The following is a 21,863-nucleotide window of genomic DNA, read 5'->3' on the forward strand; positions in this document are numbered from 1 at the left end:
GTCTTGCCCCTCCCCGAAAGAAGATGGCGCGGTGTTACGAGATAGTAGTAGTGACTGGGGTTACAGCTAGAGCCGGTAACACCACGTGACATGAGCATTCTTAACCACAGTTACGTCACTTTTAACTGCTGTTACACCGCCACCGCAGTTACTTCACTCTACTTTCGGATAGCAGTTTCAGAAGTAGTGAAGATTGCGCGTGCGCAGGATTAATGGGCGCTCAAGACGCGCACGCGCGCCCATAGCTTCGATTGCATATCAGAAGAATGTTGTCCGGAAGTACACTGTGCGCGTAACATCGGCTAAACGTAACCAGTTAAATGTGCCAGCGTAGCGAGGGTATAAATAACCCCATGCAAGGGTGTAGGCGAGCCGGTTAAGGCAACACCACCTAGATAGAAGGCCTCCGCACGCGTCATCCCAGTTAGATCGATGGAGGCGTGAGATTGGGCACGAGTGCTGCGTCAGTGTTCGGCTGGGGCTCGTGACCAATCAGCGCGTCGACGGTCGGGCTCGGGCGCAATAGCCGAGTTAGCGCGATCCGACTCTGATGACGTTTCATACAGGGACAGGAGACCATGCCGAGGCCTTCTTTCTATGTGGTGTTGGTTAAAGGGATATTCACGCGAGGGATGTTTTTCGGGGCGGGATGTGCGGGACGTCATTAAACAGTTTTAGTATAGCGTTGCTGGATCTTACGTACGCAATACGCAATAGTATAGCGTAAGCTAAAAATGACCTGCTTGGACCGAATTTAGTTGTGCGTTACTTTTTCGAGTGAACACCGCGCATGATCTTGGTTAAATTTGCTAGAGTCGTAGAATTCCGCGTGCTTATAGCGCAACCATGCTCCTGGAAAGAAATATTGAAAAAAAGAAGTGTCCAATCATTTTATTGCAGATTAAACCAAGCCACAGCTGCCTCGTCAAGCGCGCTTTTCTGCGGGGTACAGAGGCTGCGAGTACGAGTGCGGAGCCAAATTCGATAACGGAGCCTCCGTCAGTCGTCCCGTGGAAACGGCACCTTTTATCAATGCTATCGCGGAATGAAATTCATGACCCTGATGTCCAGTGCATAGCGAGAACTTCGGCGATTTCTTTTAGAGTCGTTCGTCCGTCGGCGATGAACTGTGGGAATGGGCTTAGCGTTGAGCGGATCGCAGCGTCGACGCACACTGCGAGCGGCGAACATATCCACTGTGCACTCCTTCAGCTGCAGGGCGATCTGATTCGAGCGCGGTAGGTCCCAGAAAGAATCGCCGAGCTGAACACCACGCAATTTCATGTAACACAGAACTTCGAAAACACCACGTCGCCCTTGCTGCGCCAGTCGAGGCAACCGCCATCTTGAAACTGGCACTCTCGTTGGGTTCGAGATCTCTCGAGAACGTCCCGCAAGGCCCGCAAGGCCAGCAACGCAAAATCCCCAGCGTTGCGTGCGTACGCAATGCGCTAGCCCTTCTATTGCGTTCTGCGCATGCGCACTCACGACCTGCAGTATTCTTGCGCACGCAAAGCTATAGCGTACGGTCCACTAAAACTGTCTATTGACCGGCGGAACCAGCGGCACTCCCTCCCCTACTCAAGCATTCATACGAACGGCGGGGAGCCGAGGGGGACGTCAGTGTCACACATTTAGCGGTCGCACTCTCGACAACGTGGCTCGGTGCGCGCTGACGAGAGTAGAAAAATGGAGGTGCACATAAAACGGCGATACGCAGTTATGGCAACGGAGCTGTTAGACACAAAAAACAATTAACTGCATCCTGCTAAAAAAAAAAAGATGCTTCTTGAGTAGGTTGATGCTTATAGTGGCTCTAGGTGGATGCAACACAAAATACGTTGGATTGAAAACCAGTTACATGAGGAGCGTCTTGAGGACGACATAATGAATATCGAAGACTCCTTCGGGTGCTTCGGACCGTCCGAGGCACGCAGAGGAGTCTTCGATCGGACGGCACGCGCAACAGCGCAAAACACTGGTGAGGCGATCCCGATGCCACCACCGGCACCTTGCTGAACCAAATGTGTAAGGTTGCTAGACACGCGAACAAAATGCCGCCAATTGCAAAGAGATCCCACTCCGAGGCTGGGAGCGTTTGTGCAGCCCGAGCAAAAGCTAACCCCTTCCCTTTGGGATGTCTACGTCAGCGTGGCTCCGTACAAAAGCTTGACATTGTTACCACGTGATGCGCATCCCCGACAGCAAAGTGAGGAACTTCGCCTCCCTGTGGACACTCCTTTGAGAACTGTCGTTTTTAACACTGGATAGTGAGGAAACAGAAGGAGAGGACAGGACACAAACAGAAGTATAGGACAGGTCCTGTCCTTCTGTTTTCTCACTCACCAAGGCGAGTGATATAAACAAACTACGGTTGCAGTATCGAAATACTTTTGCCCGATTAACTTAAGGACAGGGTGCTTTGTGCACAGCGGGCGCCATTAGTGATAATTGCAATTCCAAAATTCAACTTCTTCAGCTCTCTAGACACGGTGTAAGGACGCTTGGGGGATACATCGCTTTGGTCTGTCGTAGACTTCTATAACATTTCTAAAGGACGCACACGAAAAAAGAAAAATGCTTCTTTTGATTTTGGATGAAGCTTCGAGTAACCGGCAACGATACTTTGCACCAAAATGATTGAAGTGTAGTTATTCTGAAACGTATTGTATGTGTGTATACACCAAAACACTGTTTTCAAACAAGTCAGCGGTGTCCCACACCAGATGTGGTCAATGCGCATGCGCAGAAAGCAGATTCCAGTAAAGTGAAACGTGTGCGCATGTGCAGTTCCATGACGTCAGAGAGTTTAGTTGGTGTATAGAGTCGCTGATAGTTTAAGGAACACAAAGTGTGACGTATCACTTTCACACGCCGATTGCTTCGTGATTGTTTCTTCGGCCTTCTTATTGGCCGCGCAGCGATCATTAATGCTCGTTTCTTAAGCTGGAGTGCCTGTACTGGCTCTAATTACAGCGGTACGACGCGGACGCTAAGGCTTATGCTAAGAACGCCACCGGATAAGAACACCTCCGGAGAAGGTAAAAGAGAGAAGCATCCTGTGGGCCTCCGAGAGAAGGTTAAGGAGGCGCATCATTCCAGTCGAGTGCACCGAGGCAATCATCCGCTCGCGCTCCACGCATTCTCCGTCCCGACAGGCTCACCTCGGGATTCATTACGGTGGAATACTGTGGGGCAGGGGCGATCGTCCCCGTGCGCAAGACATATCTCTCCCGCGGCTCTAACCGCGATAATCACGAATATAATGCTGTCGTAACGAGCGACGAGGCAAGGACCCTTCCTTGTAAGCGCGTTCTTAATTACGTAAACTAATGCGTGTTATGTAATTTATTCACGCGCCCAAACAAGATCTCAAGCTACACGTGTAAACGTGATCGACCACGGTGTTTTAGAATTTGCTTTCCTCGAGCAAGTTGACGCTCAAAGTACCTTGCATAGCCGATTATGTTAAAGGGTAATTTTGGCCAACAATTGAACTAAAACAAGTAACTGAAATCGATATACGGAGACTAATTACGAGCACTGCCAAAATATCGAACTAATGGGAAACCGTGATTCGCTCTAAAACTGATATTAAAAATACTACTCTAGTTTTTCAGCCGGAATTCAGAGGGTTGGCTGTTAGTTAAGCAACCTTGCGCTCTGATGTCATCTTTGTTTTCAAGCAGCTTTCTTGTTCGTACTACCATTTTTTTCGTCGTCCTTTTTTTTTTTTTTTGCTGCGTTTTGTTTTTGTATACTGGGGTTTATGTAAGTATTGTAACCCGTAACCTTAATTTTCTCTGCGTGAGCTTCCTGTAGAAGAATAACATCGGGTGTCATGTTCTCTAAGTGCAGTGAAGCGCGTTTTGAGTTCATAAAGTTTTTGTTGCAACCCACCGCAGTTTCATTGGAGGATCCATGGTTGCAGTTCGCCGCTGTGCTTGTGTTGTTTGGGTTCGTGTGAGGCACCTTGGGTGCTTGTACCATTTTGTTGGGGATTATTGTCTGTCATTACGAGTGTCTATGAGTCTCTGAATAGCTGTCGTGAGTTCGGCCAGTTGCTTTTCCATCCGAGCAAAGCCGACGTATTGGAGCTGTAGGACCTGTGTCGCCATGTCGAGCCATTGGGCCGGATACTCCGGTGATACCGTAGGTTGAAAGGCCTCCCATCGTCACTGCTGCATACAACGTCCCGGCATCTTGCACTCGCTGGTCTCGCCGCAGGTGGGGGTGGCAAAGTGGGTTAATCTATCCCTTGTGCCGATTTGTTCACCTGTTTTCTTGGTGGCGCGCCGTGGAGAAATGGCGCGATTCGGCCACTCATTGCTTATGGCCACGTGGGCCCCGCCACAGTTTGCGCACTTCGAAATCTGCGAGCACATCTCCATGCCGTCGTGCTCAGAGCCGCAAGCTCCACGGCGCTTCTTCTCTCGCGGATAAACGTCCTTTTTGTGTCCAATCGCATGACATTTGAAGCACACGAGTGATCTCAGACGATGCTCACGTACGGGGAGGACTTCGTGCACGTATCTCACCCGTTTGGGGCGAGTAGTGCCTTCCAATGTGACAAGTATCGTGTTTCCCTTCGTCCCCAGTGGGAGTGCTGCCAGCAGCTTGTGAGTTCTGTACTCAATATCCTCCTGGAGCTGTTCAAGAGTCACTTCGTTGTTTTGACCGCGTAGGTACACGACTCGCCGACATTGGTTCCCGGCAAGAGCCTTGTAGGGTTGGAGCGCGTTAGTGTCCTCCCCTTGGCGGATTGCCATGATTTTCAGAAGCGTCTCTGTGAGAAGAGGGTCCCTGGTCGTAATAGCTAGGGCATTTGCCTTCTCATTCTGATGGGTGGTGTAGTCGGCTTGCGCTTGAATGACGACACTTTCAATGGCTTCGCGGATTTCTTTCCCGGTGAACGCACCCACTTCGTTCTTCCCGGCGGTGCGAAGCACCAAAGTTTGCACCGGGAACCACCTCGGCGTAGATTCGCCGGCATTTTTCACAGGCTGCGAGTTCCATTTTCTTTTCCGCGAGCAAATGCCTAGGAGCGGCCATTCTTTGTCGTCGTTTGTCTTGGAGGCCGGCGACAAATTCGGTGGTGCCGGTGGCTTCGGCTGCATCGGAGGGTGTCCTTGAAATGTGCCGCCATTGGGCGGGGTTGCGCTGGCTTGGGGAGGCCGACCGCCATCTTGTTCTGTCGAGCGTACCGCTGTGAGACGGCGTCATCTTGCATTTTCTGGGTCCTTCGTTTAGGTTCTTCATTGCCTCTCCAATTTGTTCTACGGCGGGCCGAGATCTTTCGTTCTTTCGTCTAAATCGTGGATTTTGCCTCGGTTCCTTCAGCGTCGGCCGGTTTGGTTTATCAGCTATTTCTTGTGGTTGTGACATAAATCGAGCAACGAGTTGTTGCAGAGCTTCCAGGAACGCCGGTTGTCGCTCAGTGACGTCAGTCAGAACTTGAAAAAGGTGGCTCACCTCCGGCGTTGATAATACTCGGTGGTAGGGTAGATTGACTTGCATCGGGAGCGGAGAGTTCAGCAGCAGTCGAGTTTTGGAGTTTTGGATAATGGTTAGTTTTCGAGAAGGTCGGTCATTTCAGTGCCGGGCGTGGCCTGCGTTGACTGTTCTGGCCCACCGCCTTCGTAGGGGTGGCCCAGGGCTACGCCAGGTCCGCAAGGGACCCGCAAGCCTACGGGTCAGAAATGTAGGCCTATTTAAAAGAAGCACGGAGGAAGTCCAAATACCTTCTTCTCGCATTAGCACGTCGTCTTCTTCCTGACTTTCGGTCTCGGCATCCTTACATCAAACTCCTACCTAACATCTGTAAATAACGGCATACCTAGCTGTAGAGCTAGGTATGCAGCCCATGCCACAACCACGAGAGCTCGAGGTCGCTGCTTTGAAACGTTTTTCCGCAGAACAGGCGCTCGCGCTAGAAATGCATATATCAAAGCCAGGAGCGCGGGCTAGCTCGTGCTTGTAGCTTTCACTACAGTCTCAGCTTATGAGTGAAAGGAGGATAGTAACAAATGAGCCTTCTCGACCAGGGTCGCTAAACTCGTGAAACATAACTTTGTGCCCGAAGTTTGCGGAACAGGCTAATTGGACTCTCGCGACGCTGACGTCGCGCCGAGCGAGGTGTCAATCATTCGAACGCTTATTTCTTTGAGAAAGGCAGAATGTTGCAAAGTTCATCGAGGCGCGCGTGCAGCGCGTGAGGGGAGCGAGGAGCCCGCTGATTGAACGGCTTCGCCGATGACGTAGCGACCATTTATCCTTACATGCCTACGCCAAGCTAAAATTAATGCTCTGCAGATTGTCCCTAGGCGACCTGCTGACGCTCAAAATCCCTCCGAAGTTTGTGTAAAAAAGAAACCTCGTTTGTCGAAGTTGTCGCTCACGACAAAGTGACGTTTGCGAACTTTGCGAGAACCGTGGTTTGAGCTCGAGATCTTCGCTTCGGATCGAGGCGAAGTTAAACTTTGTAAACATGGCGGTGCCGTACGCTGCGGCCGAGCTTATCTTCCGTCGGCGTCGCTACCGAGACCAACGGGGGACGCTTTTCAACTCTCCGACGACGACTTTCGGTGACAGTAGCGGCTATCGAAAGCCGTTGGGCGTTGACTCTGCGACGAGGTTCGTTCGGCGCCCGGACTTCGAGGTAAAGTACAATTGCGTCTACCATGACCGTGGAACCACAAGTTCTCTGCGCGCTCCGGTTCTTCGGAACCGGTAGCTTTCAAGGCATGGTGGCGACTGACGAGCACCTCTCAGTCTCCCATATGACTGTGAGCCGGGCTGTCAGTTTTTGCGGCTGCCATCGTTTTTTTTCTGTAATATCCGAAGAGGTACTAATAAGCTGGTATACAATTCAGAATGCCGGAAAACTAAAAAGAACCGGGGTAATTCTTGCGTAGGGTTGAGTCTCCCGGCAGCCGGCAGAATTATTTCCTCAAAATTCTACTGGCAGTCGTCGCTCATTGGCGGTCAAATTAGTTCCTCGAACGACGTGTCATCGACAGATCGTTTCATCGGCTCGCGATGTAATCACATGAGAGATTTTCTTCCGTTAGAGGTATATACACATTAAACATTTTCACAACTTTATACATGTAAGTGGGGTGTCCCATAACTAACACCCTACTAAGTGTAGCGATGGACCTTATAAAAGAAATGTAAACCTCACACCTTTAAAAATGTGTGATTTTTTAAACACGTTTCTTAAAACGTGTGATAATGCACTACACCTTTTTATAAAGATGTAAAACTGCAATACCCCTTCTCGTCAGGCTATACATTTAAGTGGGGTGTCCCATAACTAACACCCTAATAAGTGTAGCAATAGACCTTATAAAAAATGTATACCTCACACCTTTAAGAATGTGTGATTTTTTAAACACGTTTCTTAAAACGTGTGATAATGCACTACAGTTTTTTATAAAGATGTAAAACTACAATACCCCTTCTCGTCGTCAGGCACGTAGCCAGGGGGGTGGGGGAGGGGGCATAAGGCCCGGCCCTCCCACCCCCCCGAAATCTTCCATTTTGCTGGGGCCTCCACTCCCAACTCCCCCTCATAGAGAACTTTGTCAAGGGCGCCCCCCCCCCCCCCCCTAAACAAAATTCTGGCTACGTAGTGATGGCCTGTAGCTGAGCCGGTTGGTTATCCATGCTTACTGATTACCAGCTGAACGTTAGGAAAAGCGACGAAGAGAGAAAGAAACACACTGCTGGACTATCAACCCTTTTTTTATATAAACTTCCTTTTCCTCAACCCAATCCTTAAAAGGGTAGCTTCTTCTTCATTCAAAGCTTAGACTTAAACTTCCTTTTTCTTCTCACGAACCGTGGTGCTCTCCACCTCTTCGACTTTCCCCATCCCAAAAGGGTAGCTTCAACTACTTCAGTCGGAACTTAGACAGAAACTTCCTTTTTTTCCTCACGATCCGTGGAGTTTTTGTCTTCTTGGACTTTCGGATCTTGAAAAATGTCTTTCTTTTTGTCTTTTATACTTCCGGTGGTGTCACCCTCGTTTTTCTCGGTCGAATCTTGGAGTCACAGGGTCCCAACTTGGTTCATCCGAGGTGCCGCTCTCTTCAGATACATTTTTTCTTTGGGCAAGAGCGCAATGGAGGCAACACTGACGCATTCTCCCTCCCCCTCCTCAATGGCCAACGCCTCAAGGAGCTCCCTTCCAAGCTGCTTTCGGTGTTTTGCTAAGACGGTGACGCTTGACGAGAAGCTACGTGCCTGCTTCTCGTCAAGGTGTAATTAACACTGTACATTTATTTTTTTGGGGTGTACACAGTGGCCCGGGACCCAATAATATGACTGAACAAATAAATTACACAAACGAGTCGCAGAAACAGCACGTTGCTTCTTGGCGAGTGTCGAGGCAATTTCGGCCGAAAACCGGCTTCAATATTGGCCGGATGTACGGTTTTGCGCCTCGTCCCGACATCCGGCAGCTATGGGTGTACCGATGCAAATAAACGATTTATGTCTGAGAGCACTGGCACCACTGATTTCTTAGGAGGCTAGATCGCGGATAGAGGCCTGTATTTCTGGGGTCGAACGGCACCACCGGCAGTCATCGTTTGACACGATGTTATGCATGCTATAGGAGAAACGGGAAAACTCAATTTTATTACGTTAGTAGGTTGTTCTCTACCATGAAACTTCTATCGTGCTTCCGCAAATAGCAGTTAATATTGTGGGCGAAAATATTAAACGCGTTAGAATACCAATCTTGTTTAACTAAATGTTGTGTGGTTGAGGGTCGAGGGCGACAGTGTTGGGCGTTAACTGTGATGTGTTTAATGAGACAAGGGTTACCGAGAGTTATTGTGGAGTCATTCGTAATCTCGGAGTCCTCAAAGCTCAGCAAACGATAAGTTAGAAGGCCTTTACTGGGGACATTCGCATCGTTTTAACCACTTGTACATGGTACGTAATGGTGAAGGCTTTTCCTTTGACCTGCTGTGAGGGCTTCCGTGACAAAATGAAACTCGGAGCGTGCCGTTCAATCGTTGAACGTGCCATTTATTTAGCAACCGAAGCAAGCGACGTCGGTAAAACCGGTGGTGCTCCGGCCCATTTTTTTTTTTTTTAAATAGATGTTCGAACGTTTGACGAATGTCTATTTGATCTCCAAGAACCCGGTATAATCATCGCAACACGTCATAAACTGCTCGCCCTCGAGCACCGCGTACAAGCTTCCAATGTTTGCCTGTTTCTCCCTTAGACTTGCGTGTATTGCCTCATGGTGTAATAAACCAAAACAACAAGGACGAAAACGAAGGGAGAACTAGACATTACGCGGCGTATTGCCTGTTGCCAAGCAATGACAGCCGGTGAGGCCAGTGACGGGCTCCCGATTCGTGATCCAGACTAGCACTGTGAGAGTTCTAATGCATTGCACCCGCGGAGTGCTGCACGGAGAACAGGCCCGGAACGAACTTGCCGAATGCACAGAGTGCAGACTGACGCTGTCGCCATAGATGTTGTAGAAAAGTACCGACCTCAAACCGAAACTAGCGCCTTTTTGTTCGACGTGATGGGTGGGAAGGCGAGAACGCCAGTCGCTGCCATCGTTTATCTATAAACTTTGGTTGCTGCAACGTGTAACTTATATTTGCGATGACGTCCAATTAAGGAACTGGGCTGTCACAGATATTTACAGAAAGCGTAAGTTTCCAAAACCAGCTGACTACAAAACAGCATACACTTGAGAAAATTGATGGCACTGTACGCGCAAGAGCTTGTTTCGTTTTAAGCATAGTATTATGAGTGAACCACTGAAAGGATACGGCTCAAATCTAGTTCTTTGGAACATCTAGCATTACGTTTCGTAAGAATTTTTATTTCCTTGGTGAGAGCACTGAGAACGAGAGTTTTCTCAAAACAAAATACGACGGGCGAGATAGCTGCCGTTCAAATCATAGAGTTATTATAATGTACGCTAGAGGTTCAAGTGGCGCTAGTGTGCTGACGAAATTGAAGCAGACAGCAACCAGTCGAAAGTTGACTTCCGGTAATGCATTTCTACGGGAAAAAGTGACTGCATTTTTTCCCTGCGCTCGATCATAAGAGCAAATATCCCGAATAATTCGTACGCACAAGGTTGTTCGGAACATTTCTCAGTCAGGCCGACAAAAGGATTGGTCAGTTACGGCGTTTTTCTTTCGAATCCATCGCACTAAAAACGGTGCTAAAACGGCTTCGTACGTGTATTAATGTGCACTGGCGGACACTGTTAGCGCGAACGCGCCGTCGGCGATTTCCAGCATGAGGGATACAGATGCCAAACGAGCGAAGGACATCTGGAAAATCAAAAGCGGCGGCAAGAGCTACGCAGTAACACTAGATCAGTAACTCGCAGTGCATGTACGATCAAAATGAATTGAAGGCCACGTAATCTATTCCGAATTTAAATAAGTGAGTACCGCTTTATTCTTTCTGCCCAGAACGAAGTTGCTTGTTCTACGTTCAAAATATCACCCGCACGCTAGACATCTTTGAGAACAAGTGCGCGATAAAAGCTGCCCGGCAGAGAAAAGAATACGGAGAGACACCTTTCATAGCCCACGGACTTTATTCTCTACGTTTTGAATGTTTTTATCCGCTCACACACGACGGGATCATTTTCATTTGGCGACAGGACTGGCATATTATCAATATGTAAGCGTCATCGGAATGCTGGTGAGCCTTGAACACACTCTATATTCGTTTCGATTGTAATTTTGCTTTGAATCGTCGCTTGTTTTTACACACCTACTGCGGAACACACGTTTGGGACTGAAATGTAGCGAAGTTAAACATCGCTCACTGATGAAGAAAAATGCGCCAACTAAAGCAATTACACTTTTACAATGTTAATTAAGACACATACTATTCGGTACGACCAAAATAACCAAAGCGTTCCGTGTTATTTTCCGGCGAAGAGACAAAATGCACGCGCGTTTTCCCATAGGAATGCACAGGAGCACCGCAAAAGTAGGCTGGTTGCTGTCTGCTTCAATTAGCGTCACGGAAGCCGCATAGACACTAGCGCCAGTTGAACCTCTAGCGTACATTATAATAACTCTATGGTTCAAATATGCCTCGGGCAACGTCTCCATGTTTAGCCTTCCCGGGCGCTGAGTGAATGCGTCACAGGTTTCTGCTGTGGGAGCTTTGTCGAAAAATGTTCCACTTTTCACCCGCACACAGCTGATGTAAGATCTCGCGGCCTCTGTGTTTGGCCTGGGCCTTCCATTACACACTGGTAGGTTTCAGCGTCTGTACGGTAACGTAAAGACTCATTTTGCAAATAAAACACGGGTCGTCAATTCCTCCCATCGTGAAATATCAGACGCTTACGGTTCAAGCTCGCGTTTGAGTTTGTGGCCCGCAGGACTCAATTTTGAGCAGAAAACCAACTTTTTCTTTCAGTTCCGCTGTGCGAATGCCGCATCGTAGCAGACGAACTCTCGTCGTCTGCTCTCGCTCCTTGCCCGGGCGAGGCATGACGGGATTGTCGGCGCTAGAGAGCTCAAAAACAACGTACAGCGAGCAGCGTGAACGCTCGCCTTCCCCCGCTGTGTCGTGCTCTTGTGCACTGCCTAGGGATCGCGGGGGATTTTTCGCCGAAAGTTGCTAAGTTGAGCGCGCGCAGGGAGGAGGAAACTTTGCGGCGTTCTTTTGGTCACTCCCCCCGCTACGTCAAAGAGCGAAGAATGTTTTGCTCCACGAGTTAAGCTACCCAGGGTAGCTAAACTCGTCGAGCACAACTTTGTGTCCGAAAGTTGCGGAACGCGCTACTTGGACTCTCGCGACGCTGACGTCAAGCCGAGCGAGGTGTCAATCATCCAAGCTCTCTCGGTGCTCAAATTCCAGCGAGAATGTAAAACACAAAGTCGTAGCGAGCTCCATCAAAGCGCGTGCGTGCAACACCGTGGTGCCAGCCGATTGAACGGCTGCACTGATGACGTCTCGCCCGAGTGTCCCTACATCCCTACGCCGCGTTAGAGTCGATGATGCGTAGATTGTACCTAGGCGGCCGGTAAATACTCTGAACTTTTTCGTCGCAAGATCGTCGTTTGTGGAAGTTATTGGTGACGACAAAGTGACGTTTCACAACTTTGGGAAGGAGTTATTTGAGGCCAAAATCTTCGCTTCGGAATCGAGGCGAAGGTTGAACCTTGTGATGTTGTGGAGCCGTGCGCGGTGTACGCGGGCGGCTTTGTAGAGCTTATCTTCCGACACTGTCAACAACGCCACCGGGGTCACCCACAGGCGGTTTGTGTCAGAGCCGTATATGGGGAGAGTTTGGCCAGTCTATGATCTCGCCGACGTAACGCTCTCCTCCCAAGTAAGCCAATCAGCACGCGGCGTAGAGCGAGAGGCATGAGCACATGCGCGTGAACTCCCGGCTGCTCCCACCTGAGTGGGGAGGGGAACCCAGGGATTTTGGGTTCAATCCCCCCCCCCCCCCCCCCCCCTGCCCGTTTCGATATGGATGAGCATCGTACTGGCGTGCGGTCGTGTATCACTACTGCGTGGTGCACGTTAAATACCCCAGGCTAGCGGTTGTACTGCAGTGGCTAAATTGCTCATCTACAGCTGGGAGACTCGTCGCCCCTGTGAGGCAGACCAAGTTCTAGGCTGTATAAACATACCACACAACCCAATTTTTTTTTGAGTGGGGAAGGCCGCCATCTTCGATCACTCTCCCGGCGGAATGAGTGGGATCGGCATCTCAATCTCGATTATTGCCTTTTATATCGCTGGCTCTGGCAAGAAAATGACATTCTGTTATTCCTCAGTGGGTTAAAAAGCTAATAAATGAAGATTTTTCGGCGTAGGGCCACACACTTTTATTCAGGCGAAAAAGAAGTCAGCCCGTAGCAGACGACGCGTAGCCTCAGCAGTGTTCTTCTCCGACCAGTCTCCGACAGCGTTGCTAAAAAATGGCGGTCGTCTCCTCTCTGCTCCCTTCTTTCTCTCTCGCTCCTTCGACGCTCTCCTCCCTTTTATTTACTTTTCTCCTCTCCGGCGCCTTCGTCGCCACACCCACTGGCCAAACTCTCCCAATATACGGCTCTGGTTTGTGTAGAGACGTCGGTAATGTCTGACAGATGAAGAAAAACGGAAGATAACAAAAAAAAAAAAAAGAAAAGAAAAGTTGAAGAAAGGGAACTAAAAAAAATTAAAGACGTTTACAAATCTTTGTAATGCGAAATTAGAGCTCAACTCTTGAGGAGGAATAAGGGAGGGTACGGAAAGGAGGGTATGCCCCTCCTCCTCCCCTCTTCCTCTCCTCACCTCTTCCTCCCATTCAGTTTCTCCGCTAAATTTAGCAGGGAAAAGGACATCACATGACAATCTAGCGGATAAGTGAATTGGCGTTGAAGTCACGTAGCTGGGAATCGAATTGGTGTTGGAGGTCATGTGACGTCAATTTCGCGCTAAATTTAGCGGGCCGGTTACGCCGACGGCGACGCCCACGCCACGAAACCCGGAAACGGATTCCGAAGCGCTGCACTCTAAAGAAAGAATTAAGGTACGACCAACACACACACACACACACACACACACACACATACACACGCACGCACAAACAAGTAGGAGTCTCAAGAAGGTCCGTAGAAATTGTTCGGGAGAGAGAGAGAGAGAGGATGTGATGGTGGTGAAGAGCGGGGATATTCCTTTCCCCTAATATTTTATTATAACTCTCTGAAATGCTATGGTGGTTCGGGGCTGGGGCGATAGCCCCCCCCCCCCCCCCCCCCTTTCCACACTTATGCCCCTTGCCCCCTCTTTCGACGCAACTAAGGGAGGGAGGGGCTAAATCCCCCCCCCCCCCCTCCCCATCCTCCTGGTTCGACGACCCTGCTTAGAGGTGTTCCAATGAGTAATGACGAGGAACAGCACAGCCTGCAATTTTCGAAATAACGGTTCAAGAGATTCTGGAATTAAAACGGCTCGCGTTCCATGAACTCAAGAGTGGCCATGACAGACTTTCAAGCGAAAGACTCGTGCCAGGGCACGTATATAGTGTGCGGGTGCGTTCAGTGACATCATTTTATAGTTGATACCTTTGACGATGGAGTCAGGATTATCAGTTGTGAACGACAAATTTGATGGTGCGTGTTCAAATCGACGATGTCAAGTTTAGTGTCCTTGCGTTCTTGAAGCATCACCGCCAATATTGACAACCTGACATTACTTTTATTTTCTTATTTCCGTTGATAAACATACTTAATCCCAAATTGACTGATCTTCGAATATCTACCATAAAATGATTTTATCCCGCCGATGAAGGGACAACTGCCCCGAGGCGAAATTCGCCCGAAAGTGGACAACGGTAGTCGGCTGGTTGTGACCTAGCCACGTCGGGCTACACTTTGGCCAGAGGCCGAGATAAATCAAAAGAACGGCAGGGACGCTTTTTAGTAAATTCTGCTTTATCGGCGGAAATAAGAACGATACCAGACTATCAACTTCGACGGTGTTGATTTTAAAATGCAATTCCCAAGCATCCATTGTGCTTTTTAGAGGCCATCAAACATGACGGTCGCAGCTGATAATCTTTGTCGTGATGTCACAAGTATGAGCCACGGTCGTCTCCGCGCGCTCTCTAGTGCTGCTCTTGTTCGGTGCTTAGCGAGGCGTAGGGATTTTTCGTCCCCTCAACGAAAAACGTCACGAAGACAGACGGATCTGCGGGTTTCTGAGAACCTCGCAGCAATCTTTCGGCTCCTCCCCCCACTATGTCATAACACAAAGAATATTTTTGTTGACGAGTTTAGCGACCCCAGTCCCATTCAGGAGCAAGCAACTCCACGAGCGTGCCATACTACCGTGAACTAGCTCTGCTTCTTAGGAACTCATGACGTGACGGCATTCCTACGGAACTTCACAAATCGCCACCAGACGCAATTTTGAAAATTTTTATTTCGTTTTAAAATTAGTTTTCTTGACTTCTCGTCTGCAGCCGAGAAACACTGCTCTAGGCTAGTGTTTCTGGGTTGCCGCTACAACATAGACGACACCTCAACAAGGAAATCAATGCAAACATTTTGTTTCCGTACCACTTTAAGCTGAGACTGCAACGAATGCAAGAAGCACGAGAGCACGAGGTCGCTGCTTTAAACGTTCTCCGCAGAACGAGCGCTCGCGCTAAAAAAGCACGTCTCAAAGACAGGAGCGTGGGCTAGCTCGCGTTTCTGGCTTCGGCTGGAGTCACAGTTTAAAGGGGTACGGCAGTGATCTCTATTGTATAGTGGGCTGGATCGCAAATCGGGAGCCCGTCGGTGTCGCCACCGGCGGCCACTGCTTGACACCAGGCAATATACACGCAAGTCTATGGGAGAGACGCACAAAAGTAAAAATATTAAAGCCTGTCCGCTGTGCTCGGAGGCGAGTATTTTATGGTGTGCTTTGATCCTTTTCTCGGGTGTTTGGAGATCGAATCGGTATTTGTCAAACTTTCGAACGCCGATTAAAAAAAAAAACCAAACGAACCGGAGAACCTACGGCTGAGCTGGCAAGCTTGCTCTCGTAGTGGAGTAAGCAATAAACTTGCCGTGAATGAGACCGCACTCGGGGAAGCCCAGAAGTCGATGAATGACAAAAGGTTCCGTCTCGACAGAAAGCAGCAATCCTCGGCAGAAAGCAGCCAATCCTAAAGCCGCATTTTAAAAGCTATCTTATCCCTCAATTTTCTACCGGCCACCCCCACGCTGAGACACGGCACGTGACTGGCACACTTGCTATCGACGCGCACGGGAACAATAGCGCCGCGTGTCGCGATTTTGCCACTCCGGTCATTGGTTACTTGTGCTACTTTTTTCCGTTGCAGCTGTACGTTACGTTAGGAACGTTTACGATCTGCTTACACAACAAGTCAGAGGGACATCAGTGATTTTTATTAAGCGTGCATGGCTACCAGTTCAAGGAGATAGCCCAACACACGACATTCGAGACACGAATGTTTCGGTGGCTGATACGTAACGAAAGAAAACGGTGCTTTGTGAAGCAGCCGAGCAAGGTTCTGTGGCGTTTAGAATAAGTAAAGAGTGCGCGTGCACAGACTTGACTGGCGATGAAGGTGCTCGAGCACCGGTGTGCCCATAGCTTTGACCTTTGACTGCAAAGGCGCACAAAGTTATCCGCGAGTAAAGAGAGCACCGCAGCTCGAAGGGTGCGTAACGAAAACTCGCGTTGCGGAACCTGGGTTGAATTCCCGCTCCTGCCGTTCCGACTGAAGTAAATGTGTTTTGTGTTTCTTTAGACAGTGGGAAGTTAGTCTCAATGAGCGTGCTCTGCCTCCTCTGTAGATAAAAAATTTAGCGAGTGCGACGCCACTGCGAAACTCCCGTCTTCAGCGTGCATCACGCAGTAGCGATACAGGACCGCTCGCCGGCACGATGCTCTACCAGACCGAAACCCGGTGTCTTGCAGCGCCAGCTTTCGCTTCACACGCTCCGAGCAACGGGGCGTAATCACGCTCTCCTACCCCTCGCTAAATCGATTCCTCTCGCAGTAGAAGGAATAAAGCCTCAAAGTGATAAAAAAAAAAGGAAGGACAATTTAAAACACAAAATACTAACTGCTTACGAGACGCTTGACTACCTCGATGACGTCGCAATACGGAAACTTCCCGACACAGAGAGTGAACGTCTGGCTCCCCACTTGCAAAAGGCATCCTCATCAGGATTGCAAATATCATTCTGTTTTCTCCTTCACCAACGGGCCGAGGGACAAGTCGCTTTCGTTCCAACTCTGGGCACAGAGTAATTCACAATGACAGCAACGTCTTGGGCGACTCAATAGAGAGCCTCTGGAGTTGGCGTCCTCGCCCGAAGCAACCGAGAAAGGGAGCACCGCCGCAGCGAAGGCTGCTGGCAGTGTCCATTCTAACCGTACTGCGCGTTTATTCATCGTTTTTTTCTAAAGCGACGAACAAACGCGTACTGAGCTGTGCAGATTGCGCACTGGGATGTGTATTTCTAAATGGGCGTCCTTGCACACGCGTATCTTGGATCCTTTCAAAAGTGAGTGCCATCTGCTAGCTGTAACGCGAGTTATCCAAGTCCGCCATTGCTTGGGCACCATGCAGTTCTGAGCGTGTATCAGACACGAGAGCTGCGCTACAGGTAGGATTCCGTGCTTTCGGACTTTGTTTATCGTGAAATTCGGAGGATGCTTTTCGGAGTTCATTTTTCTCTGGGGGTTCGAGGTTTATGGGAGCTAATTTTGTTAGATTTCAAAATCTTTTAACTACAATTTTTTTTTTACTGCCTAAAATTAAAAAAAAAGTGAAATAAAAATAAATAAGGTCCGGGTATCATGACCCGTTGTCTCGTAGGAACCTCGACATGCTAAAACCAAACCCCCTTTTTTAGAGCGCAGCTCTTAGGCGCCCGTTTCCGCCTTAAACGGCGTCGGCCAAACCGAGGGGAAAATTTTTCGCTAAATTTAATGGGGAATTTTTTCCGCTAAATTTAGCGGGAAAATGTTTCCGTTAAATTTAGCGGGAAATGTTTTCAGTTAAATTTAGCGGGGAATTTTTTTCATAAATGGGAGGAGAGCAGGAAAGGAGCAGGAACATAGCCTCCTCTCCATACCTTCCGCTCCTCCTCCTCAAGAGCTGCGCTCTAATTTACAGGGGATTGTTAACGTCTTTCATTTTTTTTTAGTAGTTCTAGGTTTCAAAGGAAAGTGAAGTGGAATCTCCTCAGGACTACTGACTTTGTGCTCTTATAAACTTTTCACGTAAGACTCCGTCTTTTTTGCTGCTCATTTTGTCGCTGTGACCTCGAAATTCGGAGTTTTGGGGATAACTCCAAATTGACGGAAACTTTACCGGCGAGTGTTGTTTTTTCCTTTCTCGGATTTATTCGAAAACACGGAACCCTAGCTATAGGGTTCGGCTAGAGCAGGGGTCTCCAAACCTTTTTGCTAAGGGGCCGGATCGGAGATCTTTCGCTGTCTCGAGGGCCGGTAAATAAATAAGTGATTATAAATGAGGAAAAACGAAGTGGATTATCTTGTATAAGCATATAAAACAAATAAAAGTTATAGTAAAAAAATAATCAACGGTGGATGAATACATATACTTTATTTTTTTTTAAAACACGCAATAATTGGTACCCCAAAAAACCCACCAGGCATATATCAAAGCAGGGTTGGGCAGAAATACTCATAAATGTATTTGGAAATACAAATACTGGGATACTTTAAAATAGTAGCTAAAATACTGATACTGAAATATATCTGTCAAAGTGTATCGCGATACGTATTGGAAATACATTTTAAATAGAGGCAAAAAGTATTTGGAAATACAAATACAGGAATACATTTTAGGGAGGGCAGAAATACAAATATAGAAATACTGATACTGCAATACACTTTTTCAAATTTATTTGAGACAAAATTAGATGGAGCTTGGAGTTGGAAGTGGAAGCTTTTGATCCTGAAATTACTTTCCCGTAGGCTTGGCACTTCGCCTTGAGGGTAGTGATTTCGGACGACGAGGAGTCTTCAATGGGTTCAGAAAAAAGTTCCCTCAAGGACTGACCGTGGTCCCTTCCCTGACATCCTGTCTGTCTGACGAGGGATGCGAAAAGACTTTGACCTCTAAAAAATTCTCTGTCATCCTAAATCCCATCAAAACGTCACCACGCCCCTGTCGAATAAGGACGCCCCTGTCAACATTTATCACATGACGTCACGGTGGAATGAACTGGTATTCTTTATCTGTAGGTGTGGCCTTGAACATGAAACTTTAATACGATGCCGTATGAAAGGACAATACATACTTTTGTTGTAGGTTACCTCGTTGAAGATCGTGCAGGATTTTCGAGAGTGGTGGACCACCTGAAGCATCCTGGAACAGATGTATTATCTTCTGTCACGGTTGAAAAAACGATACGGTGATATCCCTGTTGTGAAGGTCCTTCCTGCTGACCCTCCGCCACCGACGCATGGATTGCAGTCATCAAGTTTCGCCTTGCATACTCCAAATAGAGACCTCGCGGATTGCGACCTTATATTGCGCGCTCGAGACGTGTCACAGGTGTACGAAGTCTGGGTCGGCACAGCGAGGCCACGTCTGACCTCCTTCCTGGGTTTCGGACCACCAGAGCAGCGGGTCACTTTCACGTCGGCTGATGACGTACCCTTGAGCCGTGCAATATTACGAGCGCAGCCGCAGACGCATTCGAATATCTGTTGAACTTCACTGCTCGAGTTATCCTACTATTTCAAGCTAACCACCGTCAGGCTCGCGCTGCAAAGGACTGTGACTCAGCTTTGCCGAATGGGTGTACTGTGTACGCTAAGGCAAGCGGGACGGTTAGCAGCGGGCTTTGGATGCCCGCAAACAATGACTCAAGAAACCCCTACCTAAGGACCTGCGGCACAAGATGCTCTGACTCCACACCTGGCTCGCCACCTGGTTTGAGTCCCCGACCGCACAAAAGTTCTCAGAAGAGAGAAGAGGGCGCACAGAAAAATAGTTTAAAGAATCGGAAAGAACCTTGGTCAGCATGGTAACAATGCCCCAGCATCTCCTTGACCCTGGAGCCCTCAAAAGTAAAAACAAAAAGGCGTTTGGATTTTTTTTTTTTTTTGGGGGGGGGGGGGGGGGGGGGTGGGGTGGGGGGGAGTATTCCTCAAGAAATGTAACGAAATACATTTCACCTTGATTGTATCGCGATACAAAGGAACATTCAAAATGTATTTCGATACAGAAATACAGATGCTGGTGAAAAAATGTATCGCGATATAGAAATACAGATATGAAATGTATTCCTAAAATACTATCGCGATACATTTGTATCGCGATACTGCCCAACCCTGTATCAAAGCTTATAAAAACTTTGACATGTTGCCGCAGGGCAGAAGACTTGTGAGAATGAAAACAAAACTGTTGCTGACATTATGCAATAGATAAGACAAAGAACTCTAAGCGCATTATACAGGGTGTCACAAAAGAAAAGTTACACATTCTTTTTACCGCAAAAATAAACTAGGCCTCGCCGAACGCTCATTCTCCGTCCAAAGGTAGAGCTAGAGGTCACAACCAGATGCCAAAGTTTCATCCCAATCCGATAACTTAATCAAAAGTTATAAGTAATTTTCTGAAAATTTCAATGGGAAAATCGCGGCTGACGGAGTTTTCGAATACATTGGGCTCTATGGCACCAGAAACCGAAAACGGGCAAAAGATGGGCTCCATTTTCCCATTGAAATTTACAGAAAATCACGTATAACTTTTGATTAAGTTATCGGATAGGGCTGAAACTTTGGCATCTGATTATGACTGCTAGTGCTACCTTTGGTCGGAGAATGAGCGTTCGGCGACGCGTAGTTTACTTTTGCGGTAAAAAAAACCCTATAATTTTTTTTTTTTTTTTGTGACACCGTGTAGGGAACGCAACGGAATTTGACCACACGTAGTTACACAGATATGAAGCGGAAGAACGGTGGAGCTGGTGATAGCGATGTCCAATAAATAATACCACAAGAAGGCACGCCTTACTAAACAGTTTTCCGAGTAAATTTTTTTTTTTTCTCGCGCTTTGGCGCCATTTTTTTCCTCGCGCTTTGGCGCCGGTAGCAGCAGGCTTGCTGGTAGCGGGCCCGTTAATGTTGACGCAAAAGCGCACATCAAAAAATGACGCCGCAACATTAAAAAAAAATAATAATAACCTTAGGAAAATTGTTTAGTAAGGCGTGCCTTCTCGTGATATTATTCACCGGACTTCATTAAAAGAACTGCGGTCAGTCACGAGCCGGTCGGATGACCTCCGCGCGCCAAATTTGATCCGCGGGCCGGATTTGGCCCGCGGGCCGCAGTTTGGAGACCCCTGGGCTAGAGTAACTAAATAAGCTACGCCTCAGAGTAACGACACTTACCCATCTTGATGCAAAAAATTGTGGTTGCCAGTTATCTGAAACTGTCTCTGAAGTCACAGGAAACGCTTTTCCGTCCTCCAAAAAAGTTTGTAAAGTTTGCGACAGGACTAAGCAATGCGACAGGAGCATCCTGACACAGAATCTCATGCTGATGAAACTGCACCTTTGAATCATGACGATCGGCAGTTGCGTCTGCTCTGTGCTAAGCAGCAAGATGGCGGCGCCCACAACAATATCGGGGAACAGAGTGCCGATAACCTAAGCGTAGCTAGAGTAGTGGCTCTGGGTTCGGCGTGAACTGCGCTCAGCTCGTATCGGGAAAGAATGCTGCGTCTGCATTCGGCAGGGACTCGGGTCCAATCACAAACATCGTGCCCAAGCAATGGTGTCTACCAATGTTGCTCGAAGAACTTTCAAAAAAGGTCTAGTAAAACTCCGCACGCGCACGAGCATCCCACCTACAAGTAGTCGGCCCCAATGGACGTCTGGTACTTCTGCCGTAAGTGATAAATTTTGCAGGTGCAGTATCACTGCTAGATTGGGATCTTTAAAGGGCCAATTTTCAACCATTCTTGCGCTTCTCATAAATATCGCTTAGGATTTTTTTCGTGACAACAATAACCTATAAAACAAGCGTTATATTTTTCCTCCGCGGAATAACGGTCGATAAATAAAATTCGAGAAAATCGAGCAGATTTTATCTACTTTACTCCCACCCAGAACAAGCGGCCACGTGATCTAGAGCCTATTGTAAGCCGCCAATGTTTATCATAGCCACACGCTGGGGTTGGCAATACACGGGACGCGTGCTGAGTTCCACACATTGTTGAAGTTCGGCAATTCCGGTCATCGTAGCGATTTGGCCAGAGTCACTACCTGAACGAATGTAGAGGCATTGATTGCCACGAGCCCAAATTGAATGCTTTCGCAGTTTTCGCGTACGCAGTTATGACTTATGA

General features: G+C 48.2%; 1 protein-coding gene across 1 annotated transcript in view; it reads right to left on the reverse strand.

The window, feature by feature from the left end:
* Positions 1-21,863, reverse strand: part of LOC8052735 — a 211,815-nt gene that overhangs the window by 128,969 nt on the left and 60,983 nt on the right. The window lies entirely within an intron of this gene.

Source organism: Ixodes scapularis, unplaced genomic scaffold (genome assembly GCF_016920785.2).
Source record: "Ixodes scapularis isolate PalLabHiFi unplaced genomic scaffold, ASM1692078v2 PGA_scaffold0__279_contigs__length_252992795, whole genome shotgun sequence".
In the NCBI taxonomy this organism is placed as follows: Eukaryota; Metazoa; Arthropoda; class Arachnida; order Ixodida; family Ixodidae; genus Ixodes; species Ixodes scapularis.